The following is a 15793-nucleotide window of genomic DNA, read 5'->3' on the forward strand; positions in this document are numbered from 1 at the left end:
GTTCCCATGACGTCAGCCTTGATGACCAAGGCCAGGCGGGCGCCAGCGGGCGCAGAGTACCAGTTGCCTTTTTGGTGCTAAAGAGGCAGGTGCAGGTGAGGAGTCCCGAGGCATCAGGCAAAGGTTTCCATATCAGTGCAACGAGACCAGGACCAGCGGGACGGCAGGACGGAGTTCATCGCGGAGCCCATGACGACGTCACCACCAGAGCCTTTGGCAGGCGAAGACCACCTTTTGTCAGGATAGCTTGTACTAGATGTCCCCCTTCAACTCGGCCGTTGTGGGATCCCTTCCCGCCTAAACATTTGGGAAGAGGACCAGGGCCTCTATAAATAGGACTAGTCACCACCATAGGTGAGGACGGATCATTCAGATCATCCCCAACAACACAAGCTCATCGAGCTCGAGAACACATCTCCTTAGGAGGTTGTTCTCCCCTTGTACTTGTTCACCCCCAGCCTACAAGGCAATCCACTTCACCACACTAGACTAGGGTATTACACCACATTCGGTGGCCCGAACCAGTATAAACTCTTGTGTCCCTTGTTCTGTGGGTTAGGTGAGCTAGGCCTTGAGATCATGGTGAGAGTGTGAGCTAGGGGAGAGAGATCTTTGTGCGCACCCCAGAGTTCGAACCTCAAGGATTCGCCGGAACCCGTAATCCGACAGCCGCTGTCCCCACCTCTCTTAAATACTCCCCAACCGCTCTCTCACCCCGCCCCGCCGCCGCCGCAAGCAGCCACCAGCTGCCACTCCGTCGACGTTGCCGCCAGCCACCGCCGCTGCCGCCTTGCCTCGCCGCTGGAGCCAGAGCCGCCAGATCTCGCCGTCGCCCGCCGGATCCCATCGTCGGTTTTCTTCGGTTAAACAGTATAAAAAACTATTCGGTTTTCCCGGTTTATTTTTTTAGATTGGTTTAGTTTATATCAGTTTTTCGCTTTTGTTTTAGTCTAATTAGTAAACGTTCACTGGTTAGATCGTTTTAACGAACGGTTTTAGTTTGTTAGACTCTGTTAGCGAACGTTCGTTCGTTCGATTTTCTTTTTAGTTTTCGGCTGGGACCAACCTGTAATAACTTTTATCGCAGATTAGTCCCTAAACTTCAAACCTCCGCTACTTTTTGCTCGTTTGTCCAAATCCAGTGAAACCAACGCCAAAATCTTCGTCTTGTTCCCCTCTTTCCAGATAATCAATTTGAACATGATTTTGAAAATTCAAAATTTGGTTTCAAGCAGATTGGATTTTTAACTTCTTTTGATCGTAGTTTGAGTTTCATAGCTCCGATTCGATTGAATCTTTTTGCAAATTGAATCTCTTCGCTTAAACTTTCAGTTTGGATCTTTTCTTTTGGGTTTTAGCTTTGCATATTATGCTTGAGTGCTTATGTATGCTATTGTTTGTTCATGATAGAGTTTCCAGAGTGCGAGGCTTGCTACTATGAATCACTAGGGTTTTCTGATCGTCAGCAAGGCAAGTAACACTTTGATCATATCCCTTATTACCTAGTTTTTATGCATTAGTTTCAACCCTCCAACATTGCATGAGTAGGATTTGACAACATGTGGGTAATTGTGAAGTAGTTGATGAGGTAGGAACCTAGTGACTTTTATTCAAACCCTAGGAGTTCATCGTTATGCTTATACTGCTATGCTATGCTCGTAGACGTGGTTTGGTTTCGAGTGATCCATGACAGATGTGAGAGTTATTATTAATTAATGGTTAAACTTAAGGTGGCTACTTTAATACACATCTGGGTGGATTGGTTGTGGGCACCTGGAGCAATCAAGTGTTGTCCTAGGATATCCCGGAGAACCCGTGTGATCATCCTATGGTTTGCCACCCAGGCTCAAAGGGATCATAAGATTATTCATGCTAGAAACTTCCGTGTGCAGCCACAAGCCATTATAGGCTCTGGCATAGTTGAGTAAGTTGTGTGACCTCTTTCAGTGGTAGGCTAGCAGATATAGGGGATGTAGGTGGGACTGTCTACCCAGAGTAAAGTGTTAATGCTTCTGAAAGACTATGTCTCGGCCATCCGTTTCTCAAACATCATGTAGTGCGAGAAAATCCAACAGAGAAGATCGAGTCTTGTGGGGAAAAGTGCGCAAACCTCTGCAGAGTGTATAAACTAATCATGGTTATCCGTGTCCCCGGTTATGGACATCTTGAGTATCTCGTACTTGAATTATTGGTTTGATCTCATCACTTTACTTAATTAACTTGTTGGGTCATAATGATTATTTTGGGATTGAGTTGGAGGAACCTTCTCAATAATTTTCAACCAACTTGGTAGTTAAATAAAATATATCCCTTTGTTGTAGGGAAAAAATAGCTTTATGCAAATGATAATCGTAGAGCCTCCACCAGCCATATATGCATGTAGTGATAGTTGTTATTTGTTCATTTCTCTATAGTTTTATCTTGCCAGCATATTCCATGTGCTAACCTACACAGGCTGGGTCGTTGTCATGCACTCAGTTTTGTCGTGGAGTTGGATGGACTCTTCTACCTTCGAAGCTTCCGCTGTTATCGTATTTAGATGGCCTTCAGCCATATTATTGTAATAAGTTCTCTTTTGAGACATTCGATGTAATAAGTGTGTGATTGAACTCTGTTATAAATCCTTGAGTACTGTGCATGTCAGCAATACCGATCCAGGGATGACACTTAAGCACAGAGACTTGATCGTCTGAGGTCGGGTCGCTACAAGATGGTATCAGAGCACACGCTGAATGTAGGACGCAACCACTAGGACAAGCCACGGGATACTATTCTCTACTCATTTCTGACTTCTCTCCATTTTCTACTCTATAGATGGCGGACCCAAGGAACAAGTTCACTCAACCGGATGACGACACACCTTTTGGACGACACTTGAAGGAAGTCACTAGGTACCTGAGCATCGGAATACCAAGCTTCATCGGGACCTACACCGCCACTCTACCTGAAGAAGAGCGCTGGACGATTCGGGTACATGTTCCAGGAAGGACATTCATGCCAGTTACTAAGCCCATAGAGTTTTCCTTTGATGCACCAACCTGGAGTCTAGGAAAGAGCATGGCCGCCCACATCACCATCAGACGTATCGGCGAGGTATAGAATAAGGAGCTTAAGGACACCATATACCAGATATGTGGAAGCCGAGATGAGCAATGGAATATGATTTTCACCAGGAAGGATAGATCCATTGCAGCCTACACCCAGGAGTTAAATTAGCACATTCGTCGTCAGGAGAACCGGATGTGCGCTAGCATGATAGACATGAAGAAAGTGATGACCAGGAACATGCAGCTAGAAGAGGAACTCAAGTCTACACACGATGGATACGAAGAGGAAATTGCAATACTACTGAAGAAGAATGAAGACTTAAAGAAAAACCTAGGAGTATTCATAGGAGATCCCGAACCTGAGGAGGACAACCATCCTGAAGACTACATCATAATCGACGACACTGACTCCGACCCCGATAGTGATGATGATTATGAAGACGAAGCTGGAGCAGATATCATGGAGTCTTCCACCGATCAAAATTTCTAGTCGATCACCATCTTATCAGTAGTATTCTCCCATGTATATAGTAGTAGCCCGAGCTTTTGTAACGGTAGCTTAGATCGATTGTATGATCTTGTTTGAATTGAGTGGTGTGTTATGAATGTGTTTGTCTCATGTGCATATGGGTAGTGAAATTCTCTTTAGACCTCACTCTATTCTGTTCTCAACCCTCTAAACCTATCAGATGCCTCCGAGACGTGACCCCGGATTTGTCTTCCCATCGGAGCTCACCCAGTTGATCCAACAGCAGAATGCCTTGATGCAGTTTTCTCTAGTAACAACAACAACAACAATAATAACAATAACAACAACAACAACAACAACAACAACAACAACAACAACAACAACAACAACAACAACAACAACAACAACAACAACAACAACAACAACAACAACAACAACAACAACAACAACAACAACAACAACAACAACAACAACAACAACAACAACAACAACAACAACAACAACAACAACAACAACAACAACAACAACAACAACAACAACAACAACAACAACAACAACAACAACAACAACAACAACAACAACAACAATAACAACAACAACCCACCGCCACCGCCACCAGTTGACAATTTAGCCCGTTTTCTAAGGTTGAATCCGCCAGTGTTCTCTAGTAGCACCGAGTCGATTGTGGCTGATGATTGGCTCCGCATGATTGGAAGGGAGCTGACCACCGCAGGTTGCACAGATGTTGAGAAGGTGCACTTTTCCGCACATCAACTGTATGGACCCGCAGCCTCATGGTGGGATAATTACACAACCACTTTCCCCATAGCCAATGTCACTTGGGATCAGTTTCAGCAAGCATTCCGCACTACACACGTCTCAACCGGAGCTATGAGCATGAAGAAGCGTGAATTTCGCAAATTACGCCAGGGAAATCATATCGTGGGGCAGTACGTGGATGAGTTCAGTAAGTTAGCCCGCTATGCCCCAGATGATGTGGCCATAGATGCCGCGAAGCAGGACAAGTTTATGGAAGGGCTGAATGACAAGCTGAATATGCAGTTGATGGTGGCAACATTTGCCAACTACCAGGAGTTGGTAGATAGGGCCCTAATGATTGAAGGCAAGCAACAACAGATAGAGAGCCGCAAAAGGAAGTATGGACAGGGGAAGTACAACTTTGGAGCTCAGCAGAAGCCTCATTTTACCCCAAACTCGGGAGGACATACCCATCATAACCATGGAGGCCGCACTCATAATGGAGGGAGTTCACATAACCACAATGGCCCCAAGAATGGTAATGGGAATGGAGGAAACAACGATCAGAACTATTTCAACCCCACTACACCCGCCAAGAAGGATCTAAGTCACATTACTTGTTTCAAGTGCGGGAATACTGGACACTACGCCACCCAGTGTCCTAAAGCAAAGAATGGAAATGGAAATGGAAGCTCAGGGAAGAAGCCAAATCCCTTCACCATAGGTCAGGTGAACGACATCAACGTGGATTGGTAAGTTTTTGATTAAGTCATTTACTCCTCTCGTTCTTTTTGACACTGGTGCGTCGCATTCATACATATCAAGGGGATTTGTGGACAAGTTTAAGTTGCCAACCCTAGACCTTAGGTCACCCATGTTAGTAAGCTCGCCAGGAGCAGAGTATATGGCCAGCCGATGGTGTGATCGATTACCATTAGCCATTGGTAGCCATGTTTTCCCCTCAGAGCTAATAATTTTGGAGTCACGAGGATTGGATATAATACTAGGCATGGAATGGCTATCGAAGTATGGAGGGAACATCGACTGTGCAAGTAAGTCGATACTACTCACCACACCGGAGGGTAAAAGGATCAAGTATGTATCTAGGCATACGCCAAGGAGGACCCAAGTAAATTCCCTCTCGGGAGTTGTTTAGGAGGAAGTGTCAGTTGTGAAGGATTACCCTGATGTATTTCCAGAGGAATTACCAGGCATGCCACTAGATCGAGACATAGAATTTTTGATAGAGTTGTTGCCTGGCACCGGACCAATATCGAAGTGACCGTATCGGATGCCCAGGAATGATCTGGAGGATATCAAGAAACCTATTAAGGAGTTATTGGAGAAAGGTTTTATTCGACCAAGTTCATCACCGTGGGGAGCCCCAGTGCTCTTAGTTGAGAAGAAGGATGGATCTTTGAGAATGGTTGTTGATTATCGTGCATTGAATGAGGTGACGATCAAGAACAAGTACCCACTACTGATGATCAATGATTTGTTCGACCAGCTGCAGGGAGCTAAAGTATTCTCCAAGATCGATCTTCGATCAGGATACCACCAGCTGAAGATCCGAGAACAGGATATACCCAAGATAGCCTTTACCACAAGGTATGGGCTATATGAGTACAAGGTCATGTCTTTTGGATTAACTAATGCCCCTGCCTATTTTATGAGTATGATGAATAAGGTGCTCATGGAGTTCTTGGATAAGTTTGTTTTGGTGTTCATTGATGACATATTGGTGTACTCTAAAAAGGAATAAGAACACAAGGAACATTTGCGCTTAGCTCTTGAGAAGCTCATGGAACATTAGCTATACGCCAAGTTCAGCAAATGTGAATTTCGGTTGAAGGAAGTTGGATTTCTTGGACATGTTATATCAGGAGAAGGTATAGCAGTCGACCCTCCCAAGGTTCAATCTGTCATTGAGTGTCTGGCACCCACCTTAGTTGGAGAGATCCATAGTTTTCTTGGACTCGCAGGATATTATAGGAGGTTCATTGAGAATTTTTCCAAGATTGCGAAGCCCATGACAGAGTTGTTGAAGAAGGACACCAAGTTCAAATGGACCGAGGAATGTGAGGACAGTTTTCAGGAATTTAAGAAACGTTTGGTTATAGCCCCAGTGCTAATTCTTCTTGATATACACAAGGATTTCCAAGTTTATTGCGATGCTTCTCGCCTGGGACTTGGAGGTGTACTTATGCAGGACGAAAGAGTTGTTTCATATGCCTCACGTCAGCTTCGACCTCATGAGTTGAATTATGCCACGCATGATTTGGAGTTAGCAGTCGTAGTGCATGCGCTCAAGACCTAGAGACATTTTCTTATTGGAACTGTTGTGATGTATACACGGATCATAAGAGTCTGAAGTATATTTTCATGCAGAAGGAGTTGAATCTCAGGCAAAGGAGATGGTTGGAGCTCATAAAGGATTATGAGATGAAGTTGCATTATCATCCAGGAAAGGCCAATGTTGTAGCTGACGCTTTGAGCCGCAAGAGTTATGTCAATACCCTCGTAACCGGAGGATTACCGCATGAGTTAGCCGATGATCTAAAGGAACTTAGTTTGGTAATAGTTCCGAGAGGTTTTGTTGCAACATTGGAGGTTCAGTCCACATTATTGGGAAAGGTTCGAGAAGCCTAGAAGACTGATAAGGAGATTGCTGAGATAAAGGAGAAGATGGGTAAAGGAAAGGCTAAATGTTTTCGTGAGGATGAACACGAAACTTTATGGGTTGAGGATCATAATTATGTGCCCAATGACCCAGAGATCAGGAAATTAATACTTCAGGAAGCTCATGACTCGCCATACTCGATTCACCCCAGAAACACTAAGATGTATTTGGATTTGAAGGAACATTTCTGGTGGACCGGTATGAAGAAGGATATAGCCGAGTATGTAGCAGTATGTGATGTATGTCAGAGAGTTAAGGCAGAACACTAGAAGCCAGCAGGGTTACTATAGCCTATGTCGATACCCGAATGGAAGTGGGATAAACTTGGCATGGATTTTATCACCGGATTACACAGGACCCGTTCAGGATATGGCTCTATCTGGGTAGTAGTAGATCGCTTGACCAAAGTGGCTCACTTTATTCCCGTGGAGACCACCTATACGAGCGCGAAGTTGGCCAAGATATATATGATCAGGATCGTATGTCTGCATGGAGTTCCGAGGACCATTGTATTAGATCGAGGAACACAGTTTACCTCGAAGTTTTGGAATCAGTTACACCAGACTTTGGGTACAAGGTTAGAGTTCAGTACGGCCTTTCATCCGCAGACAGATGGACAGACCGAGAGAGTCAATCAGATTCTGGAAGACATTTTGAGAGCTTGTGCGCTAGATTACGGATCTAGGTGGGATGATAATTTGCCTTACGCAGAGTTCTCTTACAACAACAGCTATCAGGCTAGTTTGAAGATGGCCCCTTTTGAAGCTTTGTGTGGAAGGAGGTGCAGGACACTATTGATGTGGGATGAAGTTGGAAATAGTCAGCTGTTCGAACCAAATTTAATCATGGAATCTGAAGAGATTTGATTCGTAATAGACTGAACGTAGCTCAGTCCAGGCAGAAGAGTTATGTGTACACTAAATGCAAAGAGGTAGTGTATGAAATCGGAGATAGGGCATATCTTCGTGTGTCGCCACTGCGAGGAGTCAAACGATTTGGAGTTAAAGGAAAGTTAGCCCCAAGATTTGTAGGACCATATCGAGTTTTGGAACGTATGGGAGAAGTGGCCTACAAGTTGGAATTACCCGATGGTTTGTCAGGAGTCCATGATGTATTTCATGTTTCCCAGTTGAAGAAGTGCCATGCTGAGATGGCCGATATTCCTTTGAGAGATATGGTGCCCCTGGAAGCAATTCAATTGGAGAGTGACCTAACCTATGAGGAGAAACCCGTCAAGATTCTCGAGTTATCCAGCCGAGTTACACTCAGCAAGGTTATCAAGTTTTGCAAAGTTCAGCGGAGCCACCATACCGAGGAGGAAGCCACCTGGGAGCGAGACGAAGACCTACGGAAAGCCACCCACACCTATTTTCTAGCCAACCCGAATCTCGAGGGTGAGATTCATCTTAAGGGGGGTATGTTTGTAACATCCCAATTTTCAATTTGGATGTTATACATAGATCATCTTATGCATATCATATATTTTTTATTTGCATTTGGTTGTGATCCAAGAAATCTTAGGCAACTCAAGGACCCAAGGAGAGAGTAGGAGGTTTCACAGATTTTTCATATTTGAATTTATCTTCAAATTTGAAAAGAGGATCAATTTGATTTTAATATTTTCTCTCCAATTATTTCCAAAAATAAAAATAAAAGAGAGAAGATAATATGACTTCTTCAACAGAAGAGAAATATTGGAGAAGAATTTTTTTAATCAAAGTATTGTTTTATTTGCATTCTATTTGCTATTTTATTTGAATTAGAGAAAAACATGCATTTTTGAATATTGCATTTTCGTCCAGAAAAATGTTCATCTTGTCCTAAATATTAGGTTTGGATGGTGAAAATTGTTTTTGAATTTTTTTTTAGAAGTTTCTTATATTTATTAGGATTTTTGTTCGCGGCGAAATTTATATTTTTTTTAAAGTTCCTGGGCCGGCCCAGCCGAGCGCCGCCGCCTTCCCGCCGTGCCACCGCCAGACTCCAGTAGGAGTCCGAGCCGGACTCGCCCGCCACCGCGACCCCCTCCCCAAGTCGCCGCCGCCCCTTCCTCTCTTAAATAGCCCCCGACCTCTCTCTCACCCCGCCCCGCCGTCGCCAGCGCCGCCGCCGCAAGCCGCCGCCAGCTGCCACTCCGCCGCCGTCGCCGCCAGCCACTGTCGTCGTCGCCCCGCCCCGCCTTGCCACCGTCGCCGGATCTCGCCGCCACCTGCCGGATCCCGCCGTCGGTTTTTTCAGTTAAATGATATAAAAACCGTTCAGTTTTCCCGGTTTATTTTTCTAGATCGGTTTTTCATTTTTGTTTTAGTCTAATTAGTAAACGTCCGCTGGTTAGATCGTTTTAACGAACGGTTTTCGTTCGTTGGACTCTGTTAGCGAAAGTTCATTCGATATATTTTTCTTTTTAGTTTTATTTTCGGCCAGGGACCTATCCATAATAACTTTTATTGTAGATTAGTCCCTAAACTTCAAACCTCCGCTACTTTTTGCTTGTTTGTCCAAATCCAGTGAAACCAATGCCAAAATCTTTGTCTTGTTCCCCTCTTTCCAGATAATCAACTTGAGCATGATTTTGAAAAAAATAAAATTTGGTTTCAAGCATATTTGATTTTGAACTTCTTTGGATCATAGTTTGAGTTTCGTAGCTTTGATTCGATTGAATCTTTTTGCAAATCGAAGCTCTTCACTAAAACTTTCAGTTTGGATCTTTTCTTTTGGGTTTTACGTTTGCATCTTATGCTTGAGTGCTTATGTATGCTATTGTTTGTTCACGTTAGAGTTTCTGGAGTGTGAGGCACCAAGAGAACGTCCCGGTGCCGGGAGCGGGGCTGGAAGATGAGGCAGCGGGCCGGCAATATGCGACGAAGGCATCGGTGACCGCGTACTCCAACTTGATGGCCACCACCCACCTTCTTCGCCTTCTCCAACCCTCCTACGCCAGCCGCCCAAGGAGGCGACATGGGACGCGCCGATGGGGAGCTTGACAAGGAAGGCGCTCGGCAGGCCGCACGACGTAGGGAGGGGCGACGCGGTCAGTCGGAGACGAGGTCGATGTGACCTCACTCGACGCTCTCGTCGTCGCTGTCGCTACCCTCCTCATCACTCCCACTTGAAGAGGAATCTTCATCGTCGGAGGAGCTCTCCACGCAGCACTTCAGGCGAGTTCCAAGATCTCTAAAGACCTTGACAGAGAGCAGACCGCCCTCCATTAACTTGAAGTAGCGGACAAGCCCCGCCGTCAGGCTATGGACATGAGCGGACATCTTCCATCCGTGACGGAGGTACATGACGTGAGGAGCAGGGAAGTCGACATCGACCCGCGTGTCGCCATTTCCGCAGCCCCTCATGTGCAACCTGAGGGTCTGGGGTGGATTGGGCTCCATTTACCAAGCAAATGGGGTAGGGAGACGGAGGCGGCGATGCGGTGGCCGGCGCAGCCTGATGAAAAACTCGCGGGGCTGGTTCCCGACGTGGCCCTCCATCGGGGGAGGCTTCGCTGGCGGAGGCGAGGCTGGTGCGCCGCCCCGTCCCCCTCTCCCCCGAGCAGCACGGCGACCTTGGCCTCACCCCCTCCCCCTTCCTCTCGTGGCTGGCCAGCTACCATGAGCTCTTGGGAAGGAGGGACGCGCTGTCGAGCGGCAACCCTCGTCGCCACCATAAGCAGAATCGAAGGGACGGGTGGGGCGGCCGTTCCCCACCCCATGATCATGGGGGCACTGACGCCTTAAAGACCACGACCCGAGTGCGTCCAAGTAAATGAGCCGCATCTCTGCGCCTCCCTCTTTTTATGGGGAAGGCGCAAGCCGCCTCTTTACCACAACGTGACGCGTGCATGCGGGAACACCCCACGCATGACCCCCACATCACGCACGACCCTCCATGCCGCGCATTCAACACAGGTCGTGGGGAAACGCAGCAGACGAGAAGTTACTATGGTGAAATCCGCCCCACCTGCCTGCGCATCGTTCTGGGCCTAGCCCAACAACGCGGCGCGCTTATGTGTGGCCCAGGCCCGGGGGCTCCTGTCGATGTACAAAAGTAGGGGCTCTCCTTTTGACCCCTTTACTTGTGCACGAGCAGTCAGAGCCACGCCCGCGGCCACACTTAACAAGGCAGAGGAGGGAGGCCGGGGGGAAACCTAAGCATAAGACAAACAAAGCAACGCCAAGGCCAGGAACACTGAAGAACAAAGGAGCAAGGTGGACTCCCCCGGCAAGGCCCTTGGCGGGGAGACCTCAGTGGCCCCAGCAAGAGCCTTGCCGGGGCAACTTGCCCAACGCCAGCAGAGCGAGCCACCCTTGAGCCTAGGAGTTCCAAACACCGCCGACGACTACATTCGAACCAAGGCTCGGGAGGCACCTCCGTGGTGACATGCAGATCTTTGTCAAGATCATGAACACGCGAGATCAGATGAGGACCAGAAGACGACGACCCCCGGCGAGATCCTTGCCGGGGATGACCGCGACGCCACGACAAGACCTTTGTCGGGGGCCGGGAAAGACCCTTGCCGAGGACACCAGCAGGGCCACAGTCAGGCCCGTGTCTGCAAAAGCTCCACCGCCGTCCCCAAGCAGCTGCTAGCTCAACCAGCTGGGCGGGCACCTGCGTGGAGACGAGCGGCCTCTACACCGACCTAGCAAGCACCTGTGTGGTGGCATGCAAGTCTTCCTGAAGGCTCCACCACCACGCCAGCCCTGCAGCCAGCCAACGTGGCGCCACGACACCTCGTCAGCTCAGACGCGTGTCGAAGCCAGGCGTGGCGGCGACAGCTGGGACGTGCTTCCTTGCCGTCCCCGATAAAGTGAGAGGGACACGTCGGCAGCGCATTAAATGCGTTTATCCAATGGTGCCAGAGGATAGACTCATCCACTGTACATCTTTTCCACCTCCTGTGTGCCACTGTGGCAACCCCTTTTTCTTATAAAAGGAGGCCAGGGGCAACCAGGAGGGGGATTGGGATCTTTTGGGCAAAGTTGCACCCCGTAGCTAGCTCAAGAACACAAGAACACTCAAATACATCCACCAAAGCAGGACTAGGGTGTTACGCATCTTTGCGGCCCAAACCTGGGTAAATGATCCCTGTGCTTCTTGTCAGACCCGCTCTTTTCACAACCCTGCGCCAACCAACCGTAGAAGGGATCCCAGTGATCCCATAGGTGCCGATTTCCCCTGACACTACGTTCATGGGGTATATAAAGATTTTTTTTATCTTGGGAAATAAGCAAAATGGACGGAAAACAAAGTCGGGAAGGTTCCCGAGGTGGGCACAACCCACCTGGGCGCGTCAGGCAAGGTAGGCGCGCCCTGGTGTCTTGTGCCCTCCTTGGTTGCCTTTCGGGTTATTTCTTATTTTCCTAATTTTCGTAATATTCCAAAACTGACAGAAAATATGTTTGTGGATTTTTGAGTCCGTTTACTTGTCGTATCACGTACCTCCTCTTTTTTAGGATTCTGGAGTGTTCTGATAGGTTTTTTATGTGTTCCTCTAAGGTCATGGTTTGAATAATATTGCTTTCAACATTAATATGCATACCTGAGATATAGTGTCTAATTCTTTGCCCATTGACCACCTTCGGGTTAGTACCTTCGGCATTATTAATTTTTATAGCTCCAGAGCGATAAACCTCTTCAATAATATATGGTCCTTCCCATTTGGAAAGAATTTTTCCTGCAAAGAATCTAAAATGAGAGTTGTACAACAGAACATATTCACCAACTTTGAATTCCCACTTTTGGATCCTTTTGTCATGCCATCTTTTAACTTTTTCTTTAAATAATTTGGCATTTTCATAAGCTTGGGTTCTCCATTCATCAAGTGAGCTAATATCAAATATCCTCTTTTCAGAAGCAAGCTTGAAGCCATAATGTAACACCCTCGATGCGACTATAGCTCCCACGTGTCGAGGCACGACTTAAAGACATAATCGCATTGAAGGCATATGTCGCAAATTAGACAATCTTCACAACATCCCACATAAGATAAATAATAAAGGGGAGATAACATAGTTGGCTTACACTCGCCACGTCAATCAAGTACATAAATAACATTACATCATTCAAACACTCATGGCCCGACTACGGCGCCAAAATAAAAGAGAACCCAACATGCGACACGGTCCCAATCACCCCCAACTGGGCACCACTACTGATCATCGGGAAAGGAAACATAGTTTCGCTGAGAGTCTTCGTCGAACTCCCACTTGAGCTCACACGCGTCTCCTGGAGCGGAATCATCAGGCCCTGCATCTGGTGTAATAGTAATCTGTGAGCCACAGGGACTCAGCAATCTCGCACCCTCGGATCAAGACTATTTAAGCTTATAGGTAAGGCAAGGTAAGTATATGAGTGGAGCTGCAGCAAGCGACTAGCAAATATGGTGGCTAACTTATTGGAAAAGAGAGCGAGAAGAGGAGGCAAAGCACGAGCGAGAAACTAGAGAGCAACCTGCGCAAACATTACTCCAAGACCGTGTCCACTTCCCGGACTCCGCCGAGAAGAGGCCATCACGGTAACACACTCAGTTGATTCATTTTAATTAAGTTAAGGTTCAAGTTATCTACAACCGGACATTAACAAATTCCCATCCGCCCATAACCGCGGGCACGGCTTTCGAAAGTTCAATCCCTGCAGGGGAGTCCCAACTTAGCCCATGACAAGCTCTCACGGTCAACGAAGGAATAGACCTCCTCCCAAGACATTCCGATTAGACTCGGTATCTCGGTAACTCAAGACACTTCGACAGGTTAAAACAGATCTAGCAACACCACTCGAATGTGCCGACAAATCCCGATAGGAGCTGCACATATCTCTTTCTCAGGGCACACTCAGATGAACACTACGTACAACTAAAACCAACCCTCAAGTTGCCCCGAGGTGGCGCTGCAAGTGGCTCTATTTGGACCAACACTCAGAGGAGCACTGGCCTGAGGGGGTTTAAAATAAGATGACCCTCGGGCTCCGGAAACCCAAGGGAAAAAGAGGCTAGGTGGCAAATGGTCAGACCAATGTTGGGCATTGCTGGAAAAGCTTTAATCGAGGCGAAATATCAAGGGGTTCCCATTATAACCCAACCGCGTAAGGAACGCAAAATCCTGGAACATAACACCGATATGACGGAAACTAGGGTGGCAAGAGTGGAACAAAACACTAGGCGAGAGGCCGATCCTTCCACCCTTTACCAAGTATATAGATGCATTAAGATAACAAGGCAATATAATGATATCCCAACAAGTAAATAAATGTTCCAACAAGGAACGGCCTCCAATCTTCACCTGCAACTAGCAACGCTATAAGAGGGGCTGAGCAAAGCGGTAACATAGCCAATCAACGGTTTGCTAGGACAATGGTGGATTAGAGGTTTGACATGGCAATTTAGGAGGCTTTCAAGCAAGTGGTAGGCATCGTAGCAATGGCATAGCAAAAGAGCGAGCAAACTAGCATAGCAATGTTAGTAGTGATTTCGAGGGTATGATCATCTTGCCTGCACAGTTGTCAGAGTTGACTGGATCCTCGAAAGCAAACTCAACGGGCTCCTCATTAGCGAACTCGTCTCCCGGCTCTACCCAAACAAGACAAACAAGCAACAAGGATACGGCCAGTTCATCCATTAACAGGTTCAAACAAGCATGGCAAAAACGCAAATGGTAAAATAGATCTCAGACTTAGACACTTGTGTGGAATTTCAGATCATATAGCCCTCTTCGGAGCAACGAAACAACATGCTACAGGACCTGAATATGACAAAGAAAGACATGGCATGGAGCTACTCAACAAGCTTAACAAAAGTCCCTTAGTGACCTTGAGCCAAAAGGGATCAGAAAATACAATTGCAAGCACGTGAACATAGCAAAAACATAATCAATTTTCAGACTTAGTGAAAACTGGAACATGCTGAAATATAACTCACGAAGGCATGTTCACGAGCTCGATGCACTCACCATGGTGCAAGTCATGGCAAGACAAGCATACATCCCTTAAGAAGGCACAAAATACAAGCTAGACATGGCAATAACAATAGCATAGCATGCACGGATCAACTACAATAACATCGGCAAAATCGCAAACAAGTTGACGATCTGCCCAGATTCGCAACGAAGCAAAAGTAGAGCTTGATTGACTCAAGCTAGGGTGCTCCATAATTGCAAACAAAGACATGGATGGATAGAGCACTACAATATTAACAAAACTCCCTTACTGATCATCCTCAAAAGAGGCATGGATCACTAGGAAACAACAAGAACATATGGCATCGTGAACTAAACAATCCCAGGACTTAGTGAAATCACTAAGTCCCTGAAAACAGAATTAGCAAGTGCACCACTTTGCAAGCTTGCACAATTCACCACACACATTGTAAAAATACATGGGTTGCACCTCTAGATAGATGACAAAACCCTTAACAAAACATATGAAGAACTCACGGGCATATCATGCACACATTAATCATGGCAAAAATGACAAAAGTGCTAAACGGAGTAACTGATCTGACAAATAACTCAAGTAGCCCTCTTCCAGCAGCATTTCGGGCATCAAGATGAGCTTTAATGAAAATGATGCAATGGAATGAAATGATGTACTCTCTGAGATAAACATTTTGATATGCTATATGCCCAAATCGAAGCTATGGATGCAAAGTTACGGAGCCACGAACATGGGCACTTGGAGTAAAAAATACTGGGACTTAGCAAAAAAAGAGGGGTCAACCCTAGTCTCTTCTCAGATCCAGATCGGGGCGCAGTTCCCGAGGCGGCGGCGGCACTGTAGCTGACGGCGGCGGCGGGCGCGGGCGGAGCGGCCGGGCCTCCCACCGGCGACGAGGCGGCCGACGGAGGCGGGGGC

This window comes from Triticum dicoccoides, chromosome 1A, assembly GCF_002162155.2.
Source record: "Triticum dicoccoides isolate Atlit2015 ecotype Zavitan chromosome 1A, WEW_v2.0, whole genome shotgun sequence".
NCBI classification, from domain to species: Eukaryota; Viridiplantae; Streptophyta; class Magnoliopsida; order Poales; family Poaceae; genus Triticum; species Triticum dicoccoides.